The 6,510-nt window shown below is 41.6% G+C and overlaps 1 long non-coding RNA gene across 1 annotated transcript in view; it reads left to right on the forward strand.

Moving 5' to 3' along the window:
• LOC310795425 overlaps nt 1-6,510 on the forward strand; it is a 15,227-nt gene continuing 8,717 nt past the window's right edge. Inside the window, exons 1-2 of the long non-coding RNA XR_014553619.1 lie at nt 1-118; nt 2,954-3,031. This is a non-coding gene — a long non-coding RNA (uncharacterized lncRNA). The remainder of the gene's footprint in view (nt 119-2,953; nt 3,032-6,510) is intronic.

A 6,510-nucleotide genomic window follows, 5' to 3' on the forward strand; every position in this document is an offset into this window, starting at 1 on the left:
GATTGCTCGTGATAAGCCGGGACAGACATGGAGGCACCGCTGTTGAATGGAGGATGTCGTCTGGTGAGAGTCGTCATGCCTGACACAACACGACGAGGCAAAAGGGAAACATCACAAGGTTAGTACTGTACCGTACATTCAAAGGAGTGTCAAAATTAATCGTATAATCGATGCATCGCGATGCGGACGTGTGAATCGAATGGAATCGAATCGTTTGATAGATGAATCGTTGAATCGTTTATGTTTACATTTCTGTTGACATTCAGATTTTAAAGCACTTTCCAAGTAAAAAAAGGGAGTTGATATGTATCTTACTGCTTGTATTAATTGATGAAAAAGTAGCCATGTACTACAGTCGAACTGGAGAAGGCTATAACCATTATGAAAAACGGGAAAACAGCTGGACCAGAGTGTTTGCCCATTGATAAAGCCTTAAATTAAAGCAAGCTCTTATGGATATGTATGTAGAATCCTTGGAAAGCGGCATTCTCCCCCCATCACTAAGAAGAGCTCTGATTACACTTATGAGCCAGATAAACCCCATACCAAATGTGAATCATATAGACCGATATCCCTAATTAACACAGATGCTAAAATGTTGGCCAAAGTGCTAGCTTTAAGATTAGAAGACCATCTACCATCAATCATTAATAAAAAGTAGCCATGTGCAGTAATAATACAGAAAATTGAGGATTTGATACTTAAAGCTGCGATACTTGGAGCTGTATCGAGATGCATCGTGATGCATCATGGAATCGAATCGAATCGTTGACAGATGAATCGTAATCGAATCGAATCGTGAGGCCAGTGAAGATTCACAGCCCTACATTCATTCAACTATACTGTCGTGACTCCAGGACTTCATTATGGACATCCCAACACAGAGTGGAGGAGACTCCAGAACTTCATTATGGACATCATCCCAACACAGAGTGGAGGAGGGGAGACGTTCAATCGACAGTGTAATGACTCTCTAAATGGAAACCCCAAAGATTTAGGTGGGGCTCAGAATGGATCCGCTGAGGCTATATATTGCCCCAAAAGGTACTCAGACTGTAAAATGCACTTTCCCAGAATCACCCTGTATGTTTTAAGTCAATGAGCTGGACGAATGATAAACTCTACCTGTCGATGAATTGTCCCCCGTCAGGCATTTTTAGTCAAGTCGACCCTTGCTCTCATCAATTCCTGCACTGCTCTGTTACAGGTATTGATGAAAAACTATTTTAGTTAATTAGGGGATGTGTTTATTGACGGCGGCGCATTGACTACAGATTGACAGGGGCAAAATGTCCGTGTGTCGGGGAGACATTTGCTGTCTTGATTGAGGTGGTTCATCGACACGATACGGGCTCATAACGTTGACTTACTACCACATGGTTAAGAAATACCATGAAGGACATGCTACAGCCTCTGATTAATGATCAAAAATACACACCGCCGATGCTTAAAGGCCCCCAGTCTTGAATCCATACAGAAACAAAAAGTAGTCCTTATAATTCAGAAAGTTTCAACAAGGGATTCAACCGATTGATTCATTCTTAAATTGATTGGCAGTGAGTGGACTGTCGAGTATGAGTGCACATGAGTCACTTGAAACTGTAAAACGTCTATGATTTAACTCTTATATTCTCATAAAATAGACCTGAATTGTAAACTAAGATTTGATCTGACAGCTACAAAATCATATTTCACATCTATAAGTGCATGCGTATCAACAGTTACCCGTACAAATAGATATTTTATTTGATCAAAATCCGAATTGGGGTTCTTAAATTCCGGAGAAGGTTTTGTTGACACTGGTTAAAGTTAGCATGGGTGTTATCTGGGCCAGAAGTGCTCTAAAAATGCTTGTGCGTGATGCCTGATATTCTTGTAAAACTCATTAGTGCCTGGAGCCCTAATTGCACCGTGTAAGGATTGAACAGCTGCCATGCAAAGGTGCATTAATGTGCACGGGTCTTATTAGAACAAATCCAGTCCAGTGGCATGCATCACCTGTAGAGCATAATGCTCCTCAACCCCATAAACAGCAGTCAGGCTTTTTCTCCGCAGCTTCAAGCTGTGTGATAAAAGATGCTCAAAAATGCCTCACATGTGGACCATGTGTCAAAAAAGTCTTCGCTTCGCCCTTTACGTGCCACCACTCGCCAGCCAGCCATCCCCCACAGATAAGCATCGTTCTCCTCCGATTCTCCACTATTGGATCCTATATACTGAAACCAGTTTTGCATGCGATAAACAAACAATGGCAAAACGTGAAACAGATATAAACCCCAGGTTATTTTTCATCGAGTTAGCACCACAGTGTAAATACTAATGTTCCTGGCGTCTTCATGAGAGCCACAGTTTCATCGAGTTTGGGACTTTTTGGGGGGGTTTGGATGACAAAACAGTACAGTGGATCATGGGCATGGGGGAGTTGCCCTAATGGGGGGGGGGGGGGGGGGGGGGGTATCTGCTGTCCATTTAGCTTCCCCTGCCGATAGGCATTGGCTTTGTGCTGCTTCCTTTGACTTTATAGTCTCACCAAAGCGAACAGGGCCGGGCCATTGAGTCCAAAAGCAAAAGACCCAGTGCTTTTAAGAGCTAGAGAATGGCATAAAGCTGATGTGCATTCCTCTACCAAGGGAATCTTGGGCTAAGGGGTTAGGGTGGCTTCTCTCTCTAGAGGTTAAGTGGGATAAGTGTGTGGCTCATGTCAAAACACCCCCCCTGTTCCCCCCCCCCCTCCTCCCAATAGTTTCTGGAAAATTTGCAATGGGGTCAGATTGGATTACTGTGTTTTGGTATTTACATGGAGACAGAGAGCTTTGAAATGGAAAACCATAGGCGGAAAAGCAAGTGCCATGCCGTCTGAAAGGCTGAGGGGGTAAAGGGAAACCAGCACTGATTTCCACTGATGGGGACGGTTGAATACTTGTCTTTTATGTCTTTATGCCCCCACAATCAGACATTCTGTGACCGCGAATGGTGATTGAAGTAGCCTAACTGGATCAAGTGCAACACCAGTCTTTAAAGTAAATCCGCGGTAAGTATACTATGAAAGGCATTCTGGGAAATGAGGAGGTTTTTGCATGGCATCGTGCTTATGCCCCGCAAAATATGCCACAATGTGACTCGACAAACGCAGTATGAGTTTGACCCCCCCCCCCGAGAGAGAGTTCTCCCTAAAGTGCAATAAAAAGAGTTGTGCACCACAGTTATGCTAAATAAACAGCAGTTGGTTTAGCCCGGGCCCTGAATGGCCGTGTGAAAAGTCACCGGCATTTAGGTGTCAATAGGTACACACCATCTGCTAGGATTTGTGCCTATGGGGTGGTCCATCGCTTTCCCCCTGCTGGATCTCAGTGCAGACCTGCTAAGTTTTAAGAACAGTTAATTTTCAGAACGATCCCCCCACGCCCCCCGCCCGCCACTCCCCACAGGTGCTGTGTGAATGCCTGAGCCAATAATCCACCCCATTCAATGGGGACTACAATGCCTCATCCCAGTATAGCAAAAAATACAGGTTTCATAAGGTGACATATGCAGCTAAAGAACTATAGGCTATAATGAATCAATGCAGAATTTGCTGAGGGAGTGAAGTGCTATGTATTAGATGATGGTCAAATGTGGCAGAGAATGTGGTAAATTGGCAGAGAATAGCTTCCAAATTGATAAACTTTTCAAAATGTAATGTGGTTTCTACCAACTGAAATCGGATCTTCTGAAGCAGGATCATTCTGAAATTCAACTTTCTCCATATAAAACAGTGTGCATTTGAAATCTGTAGGTGAAACATAAAATGTCCTCATCTTAAATTAAATAATGCACCAACAGCCTATATTTAGATCAGCACCCTATATCTCTTTTGAACAATAGCCTATTTCTAACCCTAACCCTATCCCCCCCAAATACACTTATTGAAAGAAGGGAATTTGGAAGAATTTGGAAATATTATACATACATGCATCATCTTATCAGACTCTTTTGGCTTTTGCGGCTGCTATCTCAGCTATTCTTTGCAAACACACATGATAAATAACACACACAACAGGTGCTAAATGTTTATGATGGGTCAATATTTTAGGAGTGCTCAGGGCACATGCATGGCAGCTCTTGTCTTGGTGAGTATAGAAGCCTGCGGTCTGACAAATGTTTCTGTAAGTTGCCTGCTGCTGCTACTTCCCCCCCCCCCCTGCCGTTGCTGAAACTTGACCTCCCGTTTCTGGGTGAATTAACGGTTTTGTCAGTAGCGAGAACAACAATTTGAAGTGTATGCGGCAAGCTCAAACGGCAAAGTTGAGTGCGGTCAATTGAACCCTGCACATGCTTCTCTCTGCAGTGGATGGATTCATCTATTAACTTCTCAATGCCTTCTCAATGTTTGTGGATAAGTCCTTTATGGGCATAAAGCCTTGCGTTATGCTGTTGGAACTGCAAGAGAGAAGATACTTCGCTATAAATGAAGACAACAGTGAATCCCCGAAAATGAGCTTCTTTGTCAAATAAGTCTGGGCATTGTTTTGCCAACTACTGGAAATGTAGCCTATTGCGTTGCGCAATAAATGTCCAAACATGTCTTTTGCATGCCTGCAGTGCATGGTTAGGGGTCTGTGGCTTACCTGCTTTCCCTGTATTTAAAATATATATATAGCCTATGGCTATTGCAACATTTTACTATAGCCTATATTGATAAAATTACTTTCAACAATTATGTTTATGAATATAGCTACAATCTAACGTTTTTGAGATTAGGAATTGAAACAGAACTATTAATTTTCTAACTTAAACTATTAAGTTTACGTTGGATTTGCAACCCGTCCATCAAGGTTGTTTCTTTACTTTGTGAGATTGTCTTTAATCTAGGCCTATTGTAATTTGGTCAAAAATAGATCTGGAGTTGCTGCACATATTGATATAGGCATGCACGTTGAATTATATGTGTGCTGTTGTGTGGATTCAAAAGTGTAGCATATGGCTATATCAAACAGGTTATCTTGATCCAAGGGCTATTAGCTATTTTATTTTTCTGTTTCTATACTGTAAAATAAAGTTGAACTTTATTTTAGATCAATAAAGTTGAACTTTATTTTAGTAAGAAACTGTATGGCCAGCTATATACTTTTTCTACTACGCCGATTGCCTTTGTTGTTTTTTCATGTTCAAATTGCAAGTCGTCAGAGACTTGTGACATTTGAAATATGAGACTGGTCTTATTTACTAAGTTAGACAATACACGAAAACCACATGAAAATCAAAGTGAGTAGGATGCGGTTAGGATCTGTGCTTTCATTTATTGAAGTTCCTACATATGTTTTGCATAAAGACATTTCTGGGTAATGAGGGGGAGTATTTGAACGTAAGCTGAACCTGGTTGGCTTAACTTGGGCTATAGACTACATAACGTCGAACAAGCACAGAAGGGCCCGAGTCTGTTGCAACTGTTAGTTGAAACGACTGCCGAGATGTTTTCGAGGGGAGAAAACGCGACTGCACTGGTGGTGAGATTTGTGGCCATGACCACTTTATAACTTCATTCTAAAAAGGGTCGCGGAGTGAGACAAACAGGGCATATTTCAGCAGGCGTTTTGCAGCCGTTTGAAGTTGTCATAAAGTCGATCCATGTAAAATGATGACATATAACTGCGTTGAAGGCCTATATGGGAGATGTTAACACCTGTTGATTTCACCTATAACCCCGCCGATATTAGAATAGCCCTCGAACAAACACACACAAAATATGCTATATTATTGCCTATATTGCATCTCTGCATGCGTTTTAGATTTTTTATGTATTTACTTATTTACTTTTTTATTATTTTTATTTTTATTTTTATTTTATTATTATTATTATTATTATTATTATTATTATTATTATTATTATTATTATTATTATTATTATTATTATTATTATTATTATTATTATTTACGTCAGTGAAATATAGGCTATCCATCCCAAATGCGCACATGGAGAAGACATGCACAAGCGCACCAACCATTCAACCAACCAATTAAAATCCGATTTGGAAACATCTTAGTTTTCCTACCGAGGGCAGTGAAAAAGGCTGTAACCTTTCCTCGCTGAGGTCATCCACCTAATAAGATCCATTGCCCTATAGTGAAGCCGCAGACCTTCACAAATGTTCCTGGCGACCGAGCGCGGCCCCCGGGGACCTTTGGCATACATCGCAAATTAATTGGTCACTGTATTAAAGAATAAGGTGGGATTCCAGTTAATTAGTGGGCGAACTGGATCAGATTGAACATTATATGATCTGTCCCTGGCCCCTGCGTTTGTTAGTGCGGATTTGGAGGTGGATCAGCTTTTGTGCTCGACAAATGAGAAGTGAGTAGCGTGGTGCCGACGCACAGTGTCGTTTTGTGGACTGGCGACAGTCTCGATTCATGGGAAAAACTTAAAGGAGGCCCGCGTTATCACAGGACCTCATTATCTCATGTCGGCAACCATCTTTTGGGAACAAGCCCTAATCAGGAGTGGCACAGACCTACTTTGCAGAACTTTGG

The sequence above is a fragment of the Poromitra crassiceps genome (assembly GCF_964638095.1).
Source record: "Poromitra crassiceps genome assembly, chromosome: 21".
Lineage (NCBI taxonomy): Eukaryota > Metazoa > Chordata > Actinopteri > Beryciformes > Melamphaidae > Poromitra > Poromitra crassiceps.